Here is a 24,530-nt window from a genome sequence, read left to right as displayed (position 1 = left end):
TTCCAATCAATCATCAAGTACTTCTATTATTCTTTGCTTTATTATTGGAATCATTAGTAGGTATAATTCTCTTAATCCCTTTTTAATTATTGTTAATCATCTTCATTTATTCATCATGTTTTACTTTGTTGGTATGATTGACAACCTTGCTAGCATGTTCAACATGATAATGAGTGAGTAGTTTCCTTAACTAGGGTTAATGGGTAATTAGAGGAAACCAACATGGGGGATGATTCATGCTTAAATTAATATGTTTTCATAGTTTATTTGCTTGCTTGTTGTGATCTCAACTTATGCACATGTTATGTTTGATGAAATGCGAACCTATGAATCCTTGCATTTTTTACCCATCACTTATCTTTTCAATGAGACTTGTAAGACATAAACCAACTCGAGTCTCATTAGACCATGCATATAGTTGAGTAGGGAAGATTAAGTCGACTTGTAGGTGTTGTACAATCTAATCGATTCGGCTTCGGGACCCAAACATTCCTAGGATTGTAAGATATAAACCAACTCGATCCATCACAACAATAATTGTTTGCTTATAATTTGAGAATATGTTTGTATGATCAATTCCCATGAATCCCCTATGACCCCATGACACCCTAGTGCCTTTTATCAATTGTTTACATCCCTTTTTAATCATCTTGCTTGTTTACTTTCATTGCTATTTGGTTTAGTGATCTTCTATTCCAACCCCAAATTGTGACACCCCTAGACACCGCTACTTGCAATTGAAAATCTCACTTCAATACCCGTCCCTTAGGATCCGACCTTTACTTGCCTCTTTACTAATAGTAGAGTTGTTTGTGGAGTTATAAATTTTGTTTTGGTCTAGGTGCTCCTAACGACAAGTACCGAAAACTAAACCTCCCAAGTGAGTACGACCAAAAATACAAGGGGTGATCCACGGCATTAGAATAGCAAGCTCGACTCCCACTATGTCTCACCTCCTATTTGCGGATTACTCTATCTTGTTTTTTAAAGCATCAAGTCAAGAAGCAGTGGCTGTAAAGGAGATTTTGCGTAAATATGAAGGGGCTTCGGGGCAACTTGTTAGCTTAGATAAGACTACAGTCTCTTTTAGCAAAGGGGTAAGGAGGGAAAGACGGGATGAGATTGTTAGTATCCTGGGAATTGTTGAAGTCGAAGAGCAAGCCCGTTACCTGGGGCTCCTTACGGTTGTGGGCCGATCGAAGAAAGCTATTACGGATATTTTGCGAGACAAACTGAGCAAAAGGTTAAATGGGTGGCGTGGGAAGATATTGTCTAGAGCGGGTAAGTAGGTCCTTTTAAAGGCGGTAGCCAATTCACTCCCTACCTATGTGATGAGTGTTTTCAAAATTCCTACGAACTTTTGTGAGGTTCTTCGTTCGATGATTTCTCGGTTTTGGTGGAGCCATGAAGAAGGAAAACGCGGCATGTTGTGGGTGTCTTGGCGGAAAATGTGTTATCCAAAGTGCAAAGGGGGCATGGGTTTTTGGGATTTTCGATTATTTAACCTTGCGTTGCTGGGCAAACAAGCATGGAAGCTAGTTATGAACACGGAGTCTCTCTGGGCGAGGGTTATGAAAGCTAAATATTTTTCTTCGTGTGATTTTCTAACAGCTGTTGTAGGGAACTACCCAAGTTATACGTGGAGGGGGTTAGTGGAGGCTCGGGCTGTGCTGAATGGGGGCTTACGAAGGCGAGTGGGAGATGGCTTGACCACGAGAATTTGGGGAGATGCGTGGATCCCTGGAACACAGACGGGAAGGGTGATCTCACCATGCCCGTATAGCCATGAACATATGCTCGTGGCAGAGCTGCTAGACGAAAATATGGAGTGGAAAAGTGAGAGCTTGTCTTCGCTATTTTTGCCATTTGAGGGTGCGCGAATTAAGCAGATTCGGTTAAGTCTGAATCCCCCGGCTGATACTTGGTTTTGGATGGATGAAAAGGATGGTGAATATACAGTGAAATCGGCTTATAGACGCTTAGTAGGGGAAGCTCTTGAGGGAGGAGAAATGTCAAATTGGGAACGTGAAAAATGGTTATGGAATCGATTATGGAAAATTCCGGTTTGTCCCCGAGTGAAACTCTTCTTCTGGCAGCTGTGCAACGAAGCCTTGGCGACACGAGCAAACATTGCTACCCGAATTGGAGGTGAGTCTCTTTTATGCCCTCTCTGTAATGGTCATATTGAGTCGAGTCTACACTTATTTAAATCTTGCATTGTGTCGAGTCGGGTTTGGGATGGGCTGGGAATGGGATATGACGAGGGGGTGGTCGAAGGGGAGGGAGTGAGAGATTGGGTTGAAAGCTGGTGGAAGGAGATGGGAGCAGCTGAGCATGTCCGTTTCATGGTGGGATGTTGAGCGATATGGGAACACCGCAATAAAATTATTTTTGAAGCGTGGTCCCCGAAACCGGCTAAAGTGGTGCAGAGAGTGCGTGATGTGGTTGACGAGATAGAGGGCAGTGGGTGGGTGGTGAGCAGACCTGGGCTAAACCGTGAGGAAGGAGGGACGAGGGAGGATGATAAAGATGGATGGAAAGCTCCTTGTAATGGGTTCGTCAAATTAAATGTGGATGCTAGTGTGCGGGAGGAGGAGGGTGTAAGAACGGGTGTTGTTTGTAGGGACGAGGGAGGACGGGTTTTATGGGGTTTGACGTGGGTCAGGGAGAAAGTTTGGGAGCCCCATGTTGCGGAAGCTGTAGCGATTTATGATGGGCTTGTTGAAGCAAAGAACCGAGGTCACTCACATGTTCAAGTGGAAAGCGATTGCCTAATAGTTGTTGAAGCTCTGAAGAAAAGGAAGCTCTGAAGAAGTTTTTTTAATCTTGTTTTAGACGATATTCTATCTATTTGTAATGTTTTTATTTCTATTATTTGGTCTTTTACGCGTAGGACAAACAACGCGGTTGCGCACGCCCTTACACATGTTACGCCTAGAGTGCTTGGTAGACGCGTGTGGTCGGATGCCTTACCTTCGATTGCGCACGAGGCTGTTGTTTTTGATTCGTCATTAATATAATTTAACCTTCGGGTTTTTCTCAAAAAAAAAACTATGCTCAACGCTATGATCTTGTTGATGAGATTTTGTTGGAGTTAGTGTCCTCCACAATAGTGCGTTAACATAATAAATCTCATTAATAGAATATCATCAGATATTTAATTATTTGATCCTCGTCAGTTGATTAACGTAAATCGATAATGGTTGGCTGACTAGAGTTTGACGTTATTGTCGTGAGACGACGGTGATCAACTGACCCCTTTCGGTCACACCTAAAGGAACGAACCCCAATTGATAACTAATTAATTGTATGAGATACAATTTATTTAGTCCCTTGATTTATAGACTAAGAGGTTAGTCGATTATTATTAGAGAGATTTCGAGTTGCGAACTCGAGGAGCGGCAGTTATTATTTAATTATGAGATAATTAAATAATAAGTTTTGGGAAACGGGTTTTAGTTAATTAACTGTTAATTTACTAAAATTGTACTAATTGATTAATGTGATTAATATTAGTACGTAAATAATATGTGTAGTGGTACACGTATATTTACGGAGTGTATTGGACGAATTAATTATGGAAGTATTTAAACATGATACGATGTTTAAAATGAAAATCACACGGATTTGTGCGACAAATATAAAAACCAACATGGACCCGTATATGGTCATGTGGACCGTGTAAAATAAGTGTAATGGATGATTACTCACATAATCATTTTACCTTATTTTGTATACTACCATAATATATATGTTATACTAGATTTTACATGTGATGTAAGATAAAATTATAAGACAAAATTGTCCACTCAAGGACTCCACCCACCCGCCACATTTCCCTCCTTAACACTCCATATATTTGTTCACATTTTCACTCTACCTCACTAACACACTTCACTTCTTTTGCATGTGAACATCTTCATCCATCTCTCTACAATAATTCACTACTAGTATACATTATTAATATTACTAAGATAAGTTAGTGATATTACTAATATTATTATCAAGGGTTCATATTAACAAGTTACTAGTTCATACTTGTTAATATTTTTGGGTTAGTTCTTGGGTGCAACTTGAAGGAGACTTTCTAGTTGAAGGTTTTTCAAGGAGGATCATCCATATCATTTTAGCTCAAGAACAAACTAGTAAGGAGAACTAGTTTGTGCCCATTTTATCATATATTCAATGTAAGGAAATTGTTTTTCCTTATACTTTCTTTTTATGCTTTCATATTAGCATGCAAGTTACATAGATCACATAAACAACAATTTATAAGATAAATTTATTTTATTAGAGAGTCTAATATGGATCTATGATCTTTCAGATTTAACACTTCTGCGAGCCCTCAAACCTTATTTGATACAACATTCCATAAGATGTCTCGTGATATAATATCAAAAAAGAATTAAATTTGATTGTACATGTAAGTCTGATATATGTTTTCATAATGCACAAATCTTCATCATGAATTCATTTTACCTACACAAAATAGAAATTTAACACCAAACTCACACAATTAAACCTAATAAACATAAGTTAGATCTTATAATTTTAAATAAGTAATATTAAGATCATATAGCTCTCAAAATCCTGGCTCGGGACACGTGAGGGGACCCACGTCTACTCGGAAATAAAGTACGATCCTACACTAGACCAAGTGCAACTGGCACTAGACCAAGTGCAGCTAGCACTAGACCAAGTGCATTTGGCAGCAGAACAAGTACAGCTGACACTCGACCAAGTGGAGGTGGCACTCAAACGAGTGCCACTAGCACTCGACCGAGTAGCATTTCACTCGACCGAGTGCCCTCTGGACAGGAATCCAGAGCTCCTGATTGTCTGTCACTCGACTGAGTGGATTGTTCACTCGATCGAGTGAACCGAGCAGTCGACTGAGTGCCCTATCGCTATCATTAGAAACGCGTCTAAACCTTATCTCTTTAACCCCCTCTTTTCAAATTTCCTTCCCATTTTTCACTCCTCACTTTATTCCTTTATCTCTCTAAAACTCATAAACTATACACTACACATTACCCATAAGATCTAGTTCATTCCTGTGAAGATTCACTCCCTAACTCTTGTTCTTGCTCATCCTTTGGCACTTGTAAGTTTATACTCACCTTCTCCCTTTGTTCTTTAAATAGTAAACCCTAACCTTGCTAGTAGTGGTATGATGGGATTTTAATTAGGGATTGATTAATTAAGTGAAGTAATTAGAGAGTAATTAGTAGTATTAGTTGTTGTAGGATGCTTTATGATAGTTGTTATGGAATTATGTAGGATGAGACGATTTTATGATATGGATGCTTGGTGGTTTCGGATTTCTTATAAAGAATGCTAAAAGCTAGGTTAATTCTACTCGGTTTTAATAATGTGGTCATTGCATATGTTGTGGTTAATGTTGTAATTAATGTCACATAATTAGAGTAATTGCATTATAACATGTTTAGTGGTTAATAGTATCATTAAGGAGATAAGTATGTTGGTTGGATTGCATTATAACATGATATTGGTTAAGATGACTTGATGAGTCGGTAATTGGTATATTGTGTGTGGTATCTTGCATTATTGTATTTGTCATGTATATTGGAGAATATGACGGTTGTGATTGTTTGGTGGTGTTAATTGGTTATTGAGAAGACGTAAGACAGTTGGGAGACCGTCTTACGCTTAATTCGCCTCTTGGAGCTTCCCACTCCATGAGTTACGAAGGGACTCGTGTGGTTGAGACACAACGTCTGGCAGGAGATCCGGTTGGTTTCTGGACCCGGTACGTCTGGGTGTGTCCCGGTACCTGTTTGTGGTTGTTGGTATGTTTCGGCGTGTCCCGGTACTAGTGTGGTTGTCGGTATGTCTGGGCGTGTCCCGGTACCGTGGTGGTGGTTGTTTGATAGCATGACATTCATATCATATTTGCATATTCACACACTCGAGTCGTGTCACACTTTATTTATTGAAACCGACGTTTGTTGTGTCTGTGTAATTGTCACCTATTTCCGGGGTGGCCTATGTCGATCCATATGATATTTCCGATCATATGGGGAGCGGCTTAAGTATAGGTTTTGCTTATTGACGTGATCGGGATTTGGGTTGCGCTTTGGACTTGGAGTCGAGTACTTGGATAGTTGATAGATAACATAGATAGTAGTCACAAGTTGTAATCTTTTATTTACTCATTCGTGTTTTGTAATCACTAAACTTGTTATTTATAATAAATATTTCTTGATTGTATCTCCGATTGACCACCTCGGGAAACCGAGATGGTAACATCTCCTAATTACCTTGGCTGGGTAAGAAGGGGGTGTTACAAAGTGGTATCAGAGCGACGATTTCGGAACCTAAACCAATGAACGAAAATGAACATAGGTGTGTCTAATAAAATGAACTCGACATGAGTACAATATGATGGTTTTGGGTGAGAAGGATCCTTCATTTCAAAAGTAGATCCTATTGTTTCGGTTGGTCACTATGTGGGTGGCTATGAGTCGGGAAACGTGAAGTAAAATGTTGTATGATATACTTGTGTATAGTTTTGTTGAGCATCTTGCATGATATAGTGGTTGTGTGGTGAATGATAACATATGATAGTTGAAAGGATGAAATGGAAATGTCTACTTGAATGGGGTATATGTGATATGAGTAGATAAGTGTTTCATATGAAATGCATTTATTTGTATGAGTATTGCGTGTTTGAATATGCTGAGTTTTGAAGCCCTAATTTGCATGGTTGATAGGATTCTTGGTTGATATAATTGTTCATATGGTATGTGATAACATGTAAGAGTTGGATTAAAGTAATGGTACCTATGACATGTTTTGGGAAAGCTTATTACGTGTTAGTGTGCGAGGAGTCTTAGCCCCGTCCTTTAGCATTTCAATACCGTATATATGTTTGAATTTCATTAATGGTATAGTTAGAGTGTGATTAGTAATGGTTGTTAGTAAAATAGTTGCTAGTATAAGAAAAGTAATCCTTAGTCGGAAATTGCAAACCGTAGAGAAGCACCCAGCCGAGTGCGAGCTAGTACTCGACCGAGTACCAGTCACTCGACCGAATGAACCCTGCCACTCGACCGAGTGGACCAATTTCCAGAAACATGAAAATTTCTGGAAGTGAGTCACTCGACCGAGTGGAGAAGGCACTCGACCGAGTGGACTTTTACTCGACCGAGTGGACTCAGCACGCGACCGAGTGCCATTTTTGGGTTGTGAAATTCGCAAGATTTGTATTATTACCTTGTTTCTTGCATTTTTTCATCATTTCTCATAGTAAAAATACCAAAAACTCTTTAATTTTTTTCTAAAACTTCATTGTGGATGATTTGTTGCTTGGACTTACGTTTTCTACTCCATTTTATCCTCTTAATTATTGCTAATTAAACGATGTAAATGGTTTTCCCATCACTCTTAATTTATTCCAATTTGATTTCGTTTAAATCCACGCGATTCTTCCAAATTTCGCCAATTAAGTGCATGCCTTGTTTGATTCATTATATTAATCACCTTCTTGTTAGTTATTTAGACCAAATTAATACTCATCTTATGACATTAAAATTACAAATTAATTTTTGATGGTCTAAATCTACATGCATGCAAAGTAAAATATAAAGAGATGGTATAAAACCATCTTAAGACAAAATGTCCTTACATTGTTGATGGTATATAAAGGGCACAACTCAAGGACTTCTTCCTTGATGTTGTTCTTGAGCTTATACAATAAGGATGATCCTCCAACACCTTAATTACCAAAATAGTAAATCTCCTAAGGTGGCACCCAAGATTAGCCCAAAATACTACTAAAATTAATAACTAGATAATATTAGTAGTAACCTTGTATTATGTAAATTTGATGTACTAAATAATATTATTAGTTAATTTATATGTGTTTTATATAAAATGATGAACAAAAATAAGAAGGAAAAATTGGTCTATGGTAGTGTGTAGAAACCGGCCAAATGAAGCAACAAAGGCCAAATTTTTTCTTCAATTTTTCAACCTTAGAGATAGTGGAATAACATGGGTATTTATAGGAAAAAATGGGAGACAAATATGAGTGGCAAAATGCCACATAATGGACACTTGTTATGTCCTCATAAAACCGGTCCAAGTGGACCAAATATGGCTCCATTTAGGTTTTCAACATTTGCCCCACAAATGCTTATAAGTCTTATATTCAATTATCTTACATAACTAAATATTAATTTAATTATTTAACACTTAAATAATACAAATTAACTATCAATGACTACTTAACTATTAAGTAATCATAAGACCATATTATCAACATACAATGTGTCAATATTATCCCAATTAGCTAATTTTACAACCTCTTGTAAAATTAAATAGCTAATTAATTCCACCTCAAAACATATACACATATCGTATAAAATTATTTAATTAACAATTAATTAATAAAATCAAAATTATCAATTTATTACTTAAATATGATATAATTAAATAATAAATCTTCTCTGCCCGAGTTCGTAACCCGTCATCAAATAATACTTTTACGTGACTAATTAAAAGTTAAATAATACAAGGAATTAATTATCTCGTATCTCATACAAACAGTTAATTCATTCTATTTGGGCGTCATCCTATAGGTGTGACCTAAAGGGATCAGCTGATCACCACCGTCACACGACAGTAATGTCAAACTCTAGTCAGCCAATCATTACCGATTAACGATGACCAGCTGATAATTAAATAAATAAATCCTTGATATTTCTTTAACGAGATTTGATATGTAAACGCACTTATTGTGGAGGACACTACTCCAACAATCTCCCACTTGTCCGACACAAGTGTGCGTTACCAATTCTCTTGTCCAATAATATCTCCCACTCAATGCAAGATGTCTTTCAGGTCGTTCTTGTACGTGATCATATCATAAAGTGGTTTCCTCGATCAGGAGAATGACTGCCTGACCGGATAATCTACTATAGATATCATCCGAGCGTGGCCACGCATTCACAGCCATCTCTCCTCGAGTGGCCTTGAGATACAAAATGACTTAAATGGACAATCCCGTTGACCTATTTTCTTCGTTCGATACAGATCACAATGACCCAGTAAATGCTCATCGGCCTCCTTTTACAGTGCGACCTAGAACAAAAACCAAAGTCACCGGAAAACCACACCAACTCAGACAAATAGTTACCAGTCTAAAGAATTGACTCGAAGGAATAAAATAGAAATCCCCGCCACGACCTAGCAATAAAAGGACTCTATAAACGGTCATTGCCCGACAAATTGTCTCACAATCTGCCTATGTAATCGATCAGCCATCACTATGACCATATGACAGTCGAACTTGTCATCTATCGCCTTACAATCTAGTCACTCTAAGACGTTACGTTATTAAGCAACTAGGGACAAAATACAATGTTAATCCAGTCCACTTTAATAGGGTTCGACATTGTCACTACAACTTATTTGGATAAAACAAAGTATATAAAATTCAAATATAAAACTGAATGCAACGATAAATGTAATTATCATATATGAAATAATAAGTACAATATTTTGATTATTACATATCATATAATTTAAAACAATTCTGGCATCCGTCTCAACCCTATCGAAACTACATGACTATCATGTTTAGCTTGAGACAAAGGCTTGGTTAAAGGATTAGCAATGTTGTCAGCTGTCCCAACCCTACAAACTATAATTTCTTTCCTTTCGATTAAATCTCTAATTATATGAAATTTCCTAAGTACGTGTCTAGAGTTGTTACTAGACTTGGGCTCTTTTGCTTGAAAAATAGCCCCACTGTTATCACAATACAAAGTGCTAGGATCCTCGGTAGTAGGAACTACTTTCAATCCCTCTAGAAATTGCCTAATCCAAACAGCTTCCTTTGCAGCTTCAGTGGCTGCAATGTACTCAGCTTCCGTTGTAGAATCAGCATTCATGGACTCTTTAAAACTTCTCCAACAAACCGCCACTCCGTTCAACAAAAAGACAAAACCAGCCTGGGATTTCAAATCATCCATATCGGTTTGGAAACTGGCATCCGTATAACCTCTTATACGTAATTCAGATTCTCCTCCAAACACTAAGAATGAATCCTTAGTCCTTCTTAAGTACTTCAGAATATTTTTGACGGCTATCCAGTGACTCTCGCCTGGAGTTTTCTGAAAACGACTCGTCATACTCAAAGCATACAAGACGTCAGGACGAGAACACATCATAGCATACATGATCGATCCAACAGCGGAAGCATAGGGAATCGATTTCATGCATTCAATATCCTTAGGCTTAGTAGAACACTGTGACTTACTCAAAATGATCCCACTGCCCATAGGTAGAAAACCTCTCTTGGAGTTTTTCATATTGAATCGGTCAAGAATCTTATCGATATAGGCTTCTTGACTCAATGCTAATATCCTTTTGGATCTATCCCTATAGATCCGGATACCCAAGATGCGCTGAGATTCTCCCAAATCTTTCATTTGGAAGTGATTTCCTAACCACTTCTTGACAGAAGTAAGCATATCTACGTCATTCCCAATGAGTAATATGTCGTCCACATAAAGAAGTAAGAAAACAACTTTACTCCCCCTAATCTTCATGTATAAACATGGTTCCTCAACACTTCGAGAAAAACCATTCTGTTTAATAACATGATCAAAACGATGATTCCAACTCCTTGACGCTTGCTTAAGACCATAGATGGATCTCTTAAGTTTGCATATTTTGTTAGGATTTTTAGGATCCACAAAACCCTCAGGTTGTGTCATAAACACTTCCTATTCCAGAAACCCGTTCAGGAAGGCGGTTTTGACATCCATTTGTCATATTTCATAATAATGAAATGCAGCAATTGCTAACATTATCCGAACAGATCTAAGCATAGAAACTGGTGCAAAAGTTTCATCATAGTGTAAACCATGAACCTGGGTGAAACCTTTTGCCACCAATCTAGCTTTGTAGACATCTTTATGTCCATCCATGCCGATTTTAATCTTGAATATCCACTTATACTGAAGAGGTCGACCATCTTTAGGTAAGTCAACCAGGTCCCATGCCTGATTATCGTACATGGAATCCATTTCGGATTGCATGGCCTCGAGCCATAGCTTAGAGTCAGAACTCGTAATAGCTGCTTTGTAGGTCTTGGGTTCATCACTTTCCAAAAGTAAAACCTCATAGTCGCCATCTTCCTCGATAACACCAAGGTATCTATCAGGCTGGCGACTAACCCTCTCTGACCTCCTAGGTTCAGAAGGAACAATAACTGATTCAGATGTAGAAGGAACATCTTCATGTACTGTCACATCACTTTGTGGCTCTTGAACTTCATCAAGTTCAAATTTTCTCCCACTCTGTCTTCTAGAAAGAAACTCTTTTTTCTAGAAAGACAGCTTCACGAGCCACAAACACTTTGTTCTCTTTACTATTGTAGAAGTAATATCCACAACTTTCCTTAGGGGAGCCTACAAAATTACATTTTTCAGAACGAGGTGCAAGCTTATCGTCAGACTTGCTCTTTATATAAGCATCACAACCCCATACTTTCATGTATCGCAAACTCGGGACCTTCCCTTTCCATATCTCATACGGAGTTTTGTCAGTTGCTTTAGTGGGACTTTTATTAAGTGAGCGTATAGCAGATGAAATGGCAAAACCCCAGAATGACTTAGGTAACTCTGTTTGACTCATGATTGATCGGACCATATCTAATAGAGTTCGATTCCTCCTTTCAGCCACACCATTTAATTGTGGTGTGCCAGGAGGAGTTAACTGAGATACAATATCGCAGTTTTTAAGGTGATCTTTAAAGTCATTGCTTAAATATTCCCCACCACGATCTGATCGTAATGTCTTAATCTTCTTATTTAATTGGTTTTCTACTTCATTCTGAAACTCTTTAAACTTATCAAAAGCTTCACTTTTATACCTCATTAAGTAGATATACCCATATCTACTCATGTCATCGGTAAAAGTAATGAAATAGTCATAATTACCTCTAGCAGTGACTGTCATTGGACCACACACATCGGTGTGTATTAAACCCAACAACTCACAAGCTCGAGATCATTTTCATTGAAAAGGTGAACGAGTCATCTTGCCAAGAAGACAAGATTCGCATGTACCAAATGATTCGAAATCAAAAGGTTTAATTATACTAGTCGACAGTAGTCTTTTAATGCGTTTCTCGTTAATTTGTCCTAATCGACAATGCCATAAATAAGATAGATCGTGATGACCTGTTTTGAGTCTTTTATTATCTAAATGATAAACATTGTTGCAAGTGTCTAGAATATAAATACCATTGATTGAAATAGCTTCGCTATATACAATCCCATTAAGGGAAAAAGTACAACGTTTGTCTTTAATTACAAAAGAAAAACCTTTCGTGTCTAACACAGATACTGATATTATATTCCTAGACAACGTCGGTACAAAATAACAATTATTAAGAAACAACTGCAACCCCGAAGCTAAGTTAAGTACATAAGTTCCTACTGAGACGGCGGCTACCTTAGACCCGTTACCCATTCGGAGATCAACATCACCCTTGTTTAGCTTTCTTATGCTTTTTAGGCCCTGCAAATGATTGCACGGGTGAGAACCATAACCAGTATCTAATACCCAAGTTGTATTTGAAGCATAATTTATGTCTATCATAAAAGATTCGGTTGAGAAATTACATGTTGGCTTCACAATGCCAGCGTTAATGTTATCCAGGTACTTCGTACAATTACGCCTCCAATGTCCCTTATTATTACAGTAATTACAAGTATCTTTAAGAGGATTACCCATTATAGGTTTAGGCTTGGTAGAGCAATTCGCAATTGCTTTACCTTTGCCCTCCACCTGGACGGGTTTCTTACCTGCGTTCCTCTTAAACTGCTTCTTCCCCTTCACGTTAATTGCAAGCACATCTTTCCTCGTACTCCCACTCAATCCCATGTCCTTCTCTGCTTGCACAAGCAGATAATGGAGCTCATGTAAACTCTTTCTCATGTTCGTCATAATATAGTTTACCCTAAATTGGGTAAACCCTTTGACGTGAGAGAGAGAGTGGAGTACTCGGTCCACCACAAGTTCGTCGGGAATCTTGCATCCCAACCCCTCTAAAGTTTCCACGTACTCAATCATGTTAAGTACGTGTGAACTTACAGGTTGATCATCTTTGAGGTTAGCCTCAAAGAAACGAACTGCGGTGTCATATTGAATTATTCTCGGGGCTTGAGAAAACATAGTTGAAAGCCTCGAGAATACTTCATGTGCATCGCGAAACTTGACACATTGCCTTTGTAAAGCAGGATCCATTGAAAAAATCAAAATATTTTTAATTGCAGCGGATTCCTTTTGATAATTTGAAAAAGCCTCCCTTACATCGGCAGTGGCCCTAGTACTAGGCGAAGGGGGAGAGGGATCGACAAGGTAGCGTAATTTGCCATCACCTGCGGCAGCTAATTGAAGTTGTTCCTCCCAATATTTAAAATTACTACAGTCGGCTTTTGAAACATATTTGTCCATAAAAGAACGTAGCCATGAATCTCTAGCTATAGTGACGATTTGACTATTTGAAGCCACCGTGATTACTACAAAGGAAATAAAAGGAAAGATTAACATTTATCGTCTTAAATATTTTAACTTGTGAAACCTTTTTAACAAGTTCCCATTTATATAATGATCTCCCACTGAATTATATAAATGATTCCAAGATCAATTTTATATAAACACGGGCATGGTGGACCGATTCAACCCATATTTATATAAATTTCGTGAGTCAACATTTTGACTGATTCTACTACTAGAACTCTTGGTTGACGGATTTTCTTAAAATCTATCTTTTAGCCCCAGAAATAAATATGGGCACGGTGGACCGATTCAACCCACATTTATCCCGTTGACTCCAACCAATTTTCACACGTAATAACTTTTATTACCCTACTTACCCAACGTAAAAAGAGTGTACCTCGGTGATCCGAACCTACCTCTAATGAAGAAGGGATTCATAGGTGCTATTATTTGGTAAGGCTTAATTTCAATTTTCAAACAAAGGTGAGAGATCTTCTCAATTTAATTGTTTATCACTTTTAAGTGAACAAAATTGGTGAATGCTAGACAATTAAATCGATAACAACAAAATAAAACATGTAGTGACGATTTGGCATGAATGCAAATAAAAATAAAACAATCAAGTCCTAATATGGCCACCTAATTAATCTAATTAACTTAAACTATTACACTTCAGAAACCAACTCCTTGGTCCCTTGAGTCTTCTTATAAATGGCCTCCTTCTTCAGGATTTCGGAACGCCTTTCCGAAAACATCGTCTTCATGAAAACTCCGTCTTTAGATGCTTCATTTAATTACTAATAATTAAATTACATAACAATATCCTATTATACAATTTGTAATAAAATTAAAATAAAACTATTAATTAATTACAAATTAGGCGATACGAAATCGCAATCAATTACAAAACAAATCGATATTCCCTTACATTACGGGAAATACCAATTTCTACCTATGGCCATATTAGGAAAAATGCCATAATTATAATGCTAAAAACCATTCATCTAAATGAATAATAAAATGCATTATGAAAATATGTCATGCCAAATCGTCTAACTCACCAACAACGATCATTTGAGCTTCCTTTGACGGAATTTTTACCAATAAAAATTCATAACCAATTCTTAAAATAATTTTAAAATATTCTAATGATACTAATCTGGTCCAATATCAAAATAATTATTCTCACTAATTATATATGGGATTAAAACACAAATTATGACAAAAAGACATAATAATTCACAATTATTAAGGATGAATTCTATTTAATTATAAAATTTATGGAAACATAAATGTCAAAGCCATGAACATTCTGGTCATACACCAAAAACGACATGCAAGTGAAAATTTTTGGTTTTAAAATTTATTTAAAACGATTTTATAATTTAATCGGTAAAACGACAATTTTTACGATTTAATTCTAAATCAAACCATAATAATTGAAATAACTTAAAATAAAATTTTGTACATTTTTGGAACAATTTCCAGGGGTTAAAAAGTTCAAAAATTTTGAGCCCAAAAATTAAATCAATATTTATTTGCAAAATAACCATTATTTACCAATTTTTATCAAATAAAAATTAATAAACTACCTAAATCAATCACATTAATTTAAAGTATCTACTTATCTCATAAATAGAACATGCATATGGTTATTTCTAAATAAATATGCATAAAATTAACATGCAACCCAATTTAATTAACTCTTAATTAATTTTAATGCATTTTTACTCAATTTTATGCCATTTTAAGTTATAAAAAGTGGAAAAATATAGCAAAAATCAAATTTTCGTCCCATATCATCCTAAGACCAGATTATTTACATGAAAGACCATATTATGTGATAAAACTAATTTTAGTAACATAATATCAATTTTATTAATTTTATCTCATAAATTACTAAAACCGTCTTAAGACAACATGCATGTATGTAACAATGCTCTGATACCACTTGTTAGTTATTTAGACCAAATTAATACACATCTTATGATATTAAAATTACAAATTAATTTTTGATGGTCTAAATCTACATGCATGCAAAGTAAAATATAAAGAGATGGTATAAAACCATCTTAAGACAAAATGTCCTTACATTGTTGATGGTATATAAAGGGCACAACTCAAGGACTCCTTACTTGATGTTGTTTTTGAGCGTATACAATAAGGGTGATCCTACAACACCTTAATTATCAAAATAGGTAATCTCCTAAGGTGGCACCCAAGATTAGCCCAAAACACTACTAAAATTAATAACTAGATAATATTAGTAGTAACCTTGTATTATGTAAATTTGATGTACTAAATAATATTATTAGTTAATTTATATGTGTTTTATATAAAATGATGAAGAAAAATAAGAAGGAAAAATTGGTCTATGGTAGTGTGTAGAAACCGGCCAAATGAAGCAATAAAGGCCAAATTTTTCCTTCAAATTTTAAACCTTAGAGATAGTGGAATAACATGGGTATTTATAGGAAAAAAAATGGGAGACAAATATGAGTGGCAAAATGCCACATAATGGACACTTGTTATGTCCTCATAAAACCGGTCTAAGTGGACCAAATATGGCTCCATTTCGGTTTTTGACATTTGCCCCACAAATATTTATAAGTATTATATTTAATTATCTTACATAACTAAATATTAATTTAATTATTTAACAGTTAAATAATAAAAATTAACTACCAATGACTACTTAACTATTAAGTAATCATAAGACCATATTATCAACATACAATGTGTCAATATTATCCCAATTAGCTAATTTTACAACCTCTTGTAAAATTAAATAGCTAATTAATTCCACCTCAAAACATATACACATATCGTATAAAATTAATAAATTAACAATTAATTAATAAATTATCAATTATCAATTTATTACTTAAATATGACATAATTAAATAATAAATCTTCTCTGCCAGAGTTCGTAACACGTCATCAAATAATACTTTTACGTGACTAATTAAAAGTCAAATAATACAAGGAATTAATTATCTCGTATCTCATACAAACAATTAATTCATTCTATTTGGGCGTCATCCTATAGTTGTGACCTAAAGGGATCAGCTGATCACCGCCGTCACACGACATTAATGTCAAACACTAGTCAGCCAGTCATTACCGATTAACGATGACCAGCTGATAATTAAATAAATAAATCCTTGATATTCCTTTAACGAGATTTAATATCTAAACGCACTTATTGTGGAGGACACTACTCCAACACTTTTTATACCATTTATGATGTCAAGTGCAAAAGTTTCATGTTGAATTTTGCCCAAAATGTTTTTATGAACTCAAAAATATGTGTTTTCTTGAGTAAATAATTTGACTTGGTGTTTGTAGCGTGATTAATCGTTTGACAAGGACTAAAGTTGGGTTGTTATTGCTAACTCTTATCATACATTTGAAATTTTATCTTAGAAAATTTTGTCACGAAATTTTGAAGCTTGGATGTTCATGTTTAAGTTTCGATTTATTCTAATGCTTAATACTTAGCTTAGTTGACTAATGAGGCCCAAAAATCTTGTCATGCTTAAGTTTTGACTTTTCTTTGTCATATCGACAAGTATTATTTCGAATCGGAATTTAACCTTAAAATGCTATCCAAAATCTTTTGAAATTTCATCTGTAACGAATGATTTTGATCTTTGCACTCGAAACATGATCCAATTGTTTTGATATTTAATGCTCGTTGATGTTGCATTGTGTTGTATTAAGCTAGCCGTTTTGCCTAACAAATCGTCTCAATTTTTGACATGTGTGTTAGTTATATCGAAAGTGACGTAATTTTGATTTTCATGCTCCATTCTTTGTCTAATTATGTCGTAAAGTTTCAAGTGTTGTTTGTTGATATTGGGCATAGCCTTCAAATTTAAAAAAATTGTTTTAAAGTTTTCTTGAATTTACCGAGGAATAAGACTTCAATTTCTAGTAGTAATGCTATGTATTGTCTTAAGTTTAGAATTCGCCATAAAATCTTGGCCGAATTTTGATTTACTTCTTTTATCTGAAACTTGACTTAACGGTATTTTAAGGCAATAATCTTTATGAGTATCACTGTAATAGCATGGTTTAAATCGAAAATTTCCGTTTTAAAAGTGGACCAAGTTCTTTTTGAGATTTCATGTGTACACCACTAAATTTTGATTTTCATGATTGAAACATGACTTTATTGTCTCATAGTGCCCCCAACCTTTGTTTACGGTGATATGTGTGGAAAATTATAGTGTTAATGCTCAATTTCGGATTTTGTGCTTAATACTTGGTTTTGTTTTGTCGCAAGCTTATAACCTTTGTTAATAAATGTGTTATTTTGCTTATATATGAGTCTCAATGCTTTGTTTACATTTTGGGTTGTATAGGTTTGATGAGTAAAGACGTGTCGATAATTTGTTGAGTAGTAGTTTCGATGAGGGTAGTTGGGCAAATGCTAATAATTTGTGATGAGTGGTGTTGTATTTGTGAGTTATGAGTGTGAAACATGTGTTTTATTGGGATTAATGTAAGTTTCGTTTGAGTTGGATTTGAACCGTATAAGTAGGTAAGTGTATGATTCATGTTTGGGAAGTAGGGGTAGCATGAAGTGACTTTAGCTTGCGTAAGGTGTTTTGGAATTGAGTAAGATAAGTGTATGAGCTAATTGTGGATAATGAGTGATATGTGATCTAGGTTGAGTATTTGTTGAATGTTTGAACTCGTGGATAGTGAATGAGGTTTGGGTTGTATATTAAGGAATACTATTGTTGAACATGACTTAGAAATTTTGGTGGAACAATGAGGAAGTAATTGAAGTACCTAAGGGTGAAATAAGATGCTAACTTCGGTTGACTGATAATTGAGATATATGATGGTGGAGTTAGTATTACCAAATTCGTTTCGCGGTCATGAGTGTAATACTACGGTTTTATGAGTCTTTGGGTACTCTATCGAGTAGGCCTTACTCTGTCGAGTAAGGGTGTATTGCGTTTTAAAAATAGTTTCTGACCTGTTGGGTACTCGATCGAGTAACGTTGATACTCGATCGAGTAAGGGGGCACTCGATCGAGTACCTCAGCTACTCGATCGAGTAGCCGGTTTACGAGGGATGATTTGTCGGGTTTTGTTAATAATGCGATTAAGTATATAATTACTTCCGTCACTTTTCTTTAAACACTTTTAAAACCTAATTGCTTTCAAAAAGAGAAATCAAACTACGTTCTTCGCATCAATCGCATTGTTGGAAAATCCCGGAGCTTGGAAGGTCGGATTTTACCTTTCTTTATACCTTTGTGATCCTTGCGTCGAGGGTAAGATCTACGTACCGTTTTTATAGTATTTCGTTAAAGTTGGTTAAACCCTAATATTAGGATTTGGGGGTTTTGTTGTATTTCGTGATTGGTAGTGATTATATGTTTGTATGTTAGGAGGAGGATTCGTAGAAGAAGCTTTTTGATATCAGTTGTGAGACTGTCTGATTGTGTTGCTTTCCAGGTAGGGTTTCCCTACTCAGTATTAGTCCCATAATGCATTGTTGGTTCTTTGTAAGTGTTGAATATTATCGTATTCGTATTGTGACGGTTGTTGGTTTGATTGCTGTTTAATGGTTGTGATTGTTTGTCTCTGGTTCTCGAGATGCGTTCTCGGCTGAGTGGAGTCACTTGCGGGAGTGGCTTCACGCCCTAGTTTCGCCCTCCGTGGAACCCGCCACGGGAGGGGATGTGCACATTAATGGGACAGGGTAATCGCTCAGTATGATGAGTGGGGATTTGGTGGGTACGGCTGCGGTCTCCCACTGGCAAGGCTGGTCCAGTGGACAGTCGGTGACGGAGATTGATTGGAGTGGGTGTGATTGTGTGTGTGATCGTTTGAGCTATTTGTTTACTGTATTGCTGGTTATATAAATTGTGTGATTAGTACTGACCCCGTTTAATGTTTTAAAAATTATGGTGATCCATTCGGGGATGGTGAGCAGGTATTGAGCAGGTATGAGTCGAGTTACTGGGATAGCTGGGATGTGCCATCGTCTGATGATAGAAGTCTTCCGCTGTAGCTTTAGTAGTTTAATAAACATTTCATTTAGTTGATAGACAGTTGGTTTTGAGAACTTGTATTCGTATTTTGGTATTTGGCTTTGGATTGTAACCTTTCACTAAAGTTATCCTATTTAAATGTTGTTTCGTTATTGTCTTCTGATTATCATTGCCTCGGGTAACCGAGATGGTAGCATCCTTATACTTGAGTGGTCCTGGTAAGGCACTTGGAGTATGGGGGTGTTACAAAATGGTATCAGAGCGACGATCTTGAAACCTGTAACCAATGAATCTAATGAACATAGGGAGTCAATTAAAATGAACCCGGGGTAAAGGTTGTAGGAGCTAATGCAAAGGCTTGGGAGACGTCCTAAAGTCGCGAACTCGCCCTACAATTTTGAACCGGTCACATGGGGGGTATATGTCAAGGTTGTATGTGATGCTTGTTAGCTTGTATGTGGATGTGATGATGTATGTTGTAATTGTTGGATGTTGGAGTAGAAGGTTGAGTTTGTGAACGAAAGGTTGGTGAAACATATAGAACTGTTGTTTGAACAAGAAGCATGTTGGATGTTCACTATGTGGCGTTTGATAATATGATATAGTTGTTTTGTTGATCATATGAAAAGCTTGGTAGAATTGCATGCTTAACTATATTATAATGTTGAGTTTATAATGTTGCATAGTGTGTTGGGATATGTGAGATAACATGCGGGTAGTATATTCGAGTCAGCATGACTCGATCGAGTAAGGGGGTACTCGATCGAGTAGGTGAGGTACTCGGTCGAGTGGGTGTGACTCGATCGAGTGGGTATTTGGCGTTTTTACAACCAGAATCGTGTTTTTGGGCACTCGATCGAGTACATAGGGCACTCGATCGAGTAGGGGGTCACTCGATCGAGTAGCTGTGCTACTCAGTCGAGTATGTTAGAGATCAGAAGGTCTGTTTGGGGTCTGATGTCGGGGCACTCGATCGAGTATGGTGGGAACTCGATCGAGTAGCCTCTACTAGATCGAGTAGGTTTAGGCACTCGATCGAGTGTGTTCTGGGCAGTCTGCTTTCGTGTTTTGAGGTTTTAGTGCGTATGTTTATATCTACCCTTTCTTATATAGTTTCAAGATGCCGCCCAAGAGAAACGCTTTGTATGCGAGAGCTGAGACCATGAACATAGATGATATCGTTAAGATGGAGCAGCATCAGGATGCTCTTACAGAGGCCTTAAAGAAAGTGGGAAAGGATAAAGAGGTTGATCACTCTAAGATCAGCCTTTATATAGCGAGGTTTAACCCAAAAGAGTACAAGGGGACCGGGGAACCAAACCTTCTTGACAACTGGCATCGTGAGATGGAGAACATACTAGACCTAGTTCACTGTCCGGATGAGATGAGAGTAGAACAAGCTGCGTTCTACCTGAGGGAAGCAGCTGGCGAGTGGTGGGATAAGGTGAAGGTGAGTGCTAGGGAGATGTATGCGAACCAGGGCTTACCTGCTATACCTTGGGAAGAGTTTCGGAGGGCTATGAGGAAAGATTTTGTACCTAAACATGTGAGGAGTAAGCTGAGAGAGGAGTTTGATGGGTTTAAGATGACATCTGACATGTCTGTGGCTGAGTACTACAAACAGTTTAATGAGAAGTCTAGGTATGCTGAGGATATGGGTTTGAGTGAGGAGAATCTGGCGCTGAGGTTTGAGAGGGGGTTGACCCCTAAGATCATGGATAAGCTACCCGTGGGAGTCCTTATAGATATTAAGGACGCTTATGAGAGGGTTGGGAGAGCTGAGAGGTTGGTAGAGATGGCTCAGGAGAGAGTGGGTGAGAAAAGAAAGGCTGAGAGTGAGGGTGGTGGCCAATCTAGTCACAAGAAAGGCAACCACAATCAAGCTAGAGGGTTTTCTTCCTCGGGTCGGATTCAAGTCTTTGGGGCTTCCTTTGGGCGTGGCCGTGTGAGTAGTAGTGGTAGTTGGGGAATGACCTGCTATGGCTGTGGCGGTGTAGGCCACAAGAGACATGAGTGCACGAGTATGCCTGGAGCTTTTCAGGGATCGGCTCGGGGGAGCTATTCTCAGGGACCTGCACAGAGTTACGCGAGCAATAGACCGTCTGGGTCATGGTCTAACCGGGGAAGTCAGAGCTATCAGGGTGGAGGTAACCGCAATGGCGGTAACTCTTATCAGAAACCAGCTACGAACAACAACAACAATCAGGGGTCGGGTGCTAAGCCGACCACATCAGCCAGTACTGTCCAGGGAGGTGGAGAGAAGACCAGTGGAAAGCTGTTCATGATGGACAAGAAAGTAGCTGAGGATGATGCACATGTTATCACTGGTACTTTTCTTGTTAACGGTATTCATACATTTATTTTATTTGATTCGGGGGCGTCTCAGTCGTTTGTATCTTCGAGTCATGTTAAACGGTTGGGTTTGAGGGTATATGAGTCTGTAAGTGAGAAAGTTTTTATACCTTCGGGTGAGTCTGTATCATGTGGGAGGTTGTATAGAGATGTACCTATGATAGTTGGGCAAGTTGATCTACATGTAGACTTGCTAGAGTTTCCTTTTGACGGTTTTGAGATGATAGTCGGGATGGATTGGTTGGGAAAGTATAAAGCTAAGATAGACTGTCATCAAAAGAAAGTGTCTTTGAGAGGTCCTAAGGGTGTTAGTAAGGGTGTTAGTGTGTCTTATCGTGGGTTTGTGGTCAACCCCAAAGTTAAGTTGATTGCAGCTGTCACAGTGAAGTCTTATCTGAGGAAGGGATGCCCTTTGATCTTGTGCCATGTGAGAGATGGCCGGATAGAGAGTCCGACAGTTGATCAGATACCTGTGGTGGGAGAGTTTACAGATGTTTTTCCAGAGGAGATTCCGGGGTTGCCACCGAAGAGGGAGATAGATTTCACAGTTGAGTTGAAACCGGGGACGGGGCCAATCTCTAAGGCACCGTACCGGATGGGTCCTAAAGAGATGGAGGAGCTCAGGAAACAGTTAGATGATCTGATAGAGAAGGGATACATTAGACCTAGTGTATCGCCGTGGGGAGCACCAGTTCTGTTTGTGAAGAAGAAAGATGGGAGTTTGAGGTTGTGCATAGACTACAGAGAGCTGAACCGAGTGACGGTGAAGAACAAGTATCCTTTGCCAAGGATAGATGACCTGTTTGATCAGTTGAGTGGTGCATCAGTCTTTTCCAAGATTGATTTGAGGTCGGGTACCATCGGTAAAGATTGAGAGAGGTGGACATACCAAAGACAGCTTTCACGTCGAGGTATGGCCATTATGAGTATATGGTGATGCCGTTTGGGTTATCTAATGCACCGGCTGTGTTTATGGATTTGATGAACAGAATCTTCAGACAGTTTTTGGACAAGTTTTTGGTGGTGTTTATCGATGACATCTTAACCTACTCCAAGACTAAGGAGGAGCATCTGAAAATTGTGTTGCAGACTTTGAGGGAGCATGAGTTATATGCTAAGCTGTCCAAGTGTGAGTTCTGGTTAGAGAAGGTTGCTTTTCTGGGGCATGTGATCTCTAAGGAGGGAGTAGTTATGGATCCGGCAAAGATTGAGGCAGTGACAAAGTGGGAAGCACCAAAGAATGTTGCTGAGATCAGGAGTTTCTTGGGTTTAGCTGGATACTACAGACGGTTCGTGAAAGATTTCTCCAAGATAGCTAGACCTATGACAGCTTTGATGAGGAAAGAAAACAGGTTTCGTTGGGATGAGAGTTGTGAGACGGCGTTCCAAACATTAAAGGAGCGTTTGACCACAGCTCCTATCTTAGCATTGCCTGAAGGGATCGAGAACTTTGAGGTTTATACAGATGGCTCAAAGAATGGGTTAGGATGTGTGTTGATGCAGAACGGTAAGGTGATTGCCTATGCTTCTAGGCAATTGAAGCCGTATGAGGAGAACTGCCCTACACATGATCTAGAGTTGGGTGCAGTGGTGTTTGCTCTCAAGATTTGGAGACATTACCTTTATGGGGCGACCTTTAAGGTATTTTCGGATCACAAGTCTCAAGTACATCTTCACTCAAAAGGAGTTGAACATGAGACAGAGGAGGTGGATGGAGCTGATTGGCGATTATGACATTGATATTATCTACCATGAAGGGAAAGCCAATGTTGTCGCATATGCTTTGAGTAGGAAGAGTGTGCATTATTTGTGTACAGCTCTATCTTTGATGAGGTTGAGAGATGAGGTGGGGAGGTTTGGGATACATATGATGTAGAGAGGGGATGTTGTGGGAGATTTGACAGTACAGCCCGATCTTTATGATGATATTCGAGGTAAACAGGCATTGGATCCTAAGATGGTTGAGTGGAGAGCTGGAGTAGAGAAAGGGATAGTGTCTCGATTCTCTATTCATACAGATGGTAGTTTGAGGTTTGATGGGAGGTGGTGTGTCCCTAATGATGAGGAGCTGAAAAAGACTATCATGACAGAGGCACATTGTACACCATATTCAGTACATCCAGGTGGTGACAAGCTGTACAAGGATTTAAAGAACACGTTTTGGTGGCCTGGGATGAAGAAAGAAACAACTGAGTTTGTGGCCCGTTGTTTGACATGCCAGAAAGTTAAAGGGGAACAGAGACGACCACAAGGTAAGATTCAGTCTTTAGAGGTACCTGAGTGGAAGTGGGAATCCATTTCTTTGGATTTTATCGTGGGTTTGCCAAAGAGTCAACAGGGTAACAACATGATATGGGTAATAGTGGATCGACTGACCAAGTCAGCTCACTTTGTGCCAATGAAAGATACATGGACTAAAGCACAATTAGCTTTGGCTTATCGGAAGAATGTGCTTAAGTTACATAGAGTCCCTAAGGACATAGTGTCTGACAGAGATGCGAGGTTTATCTCAAGGTTTTGGAAAGAGTTGCAGGAATCTTTGGGAACAACTTTGAAAATGATTATAGCATTTCATCCTGCGATAGACGGTCAGACTGAGAGAACGATCAAGACTCTTGAGGATAT

Source organism: Silene latifolia, chromosome Y (genome assembly GCF_048544455.1).
Source record: "Silene latifolia isolate original U9 population chromosome Y, ASM4854445v1, whole genome shotgun sequence".
Taxonomy (NCBI): Eukaryota; Viridiplantae; Streptophyta; class Magnoliopsida; order Caryophyllales; family Caryophyllaceae; genus Silene; species Silene latifolia.
The sequence above is the reverse complement of the archived record's forward strand: the minus strand, read 5'-3'. Positions refer to the sequence as shown.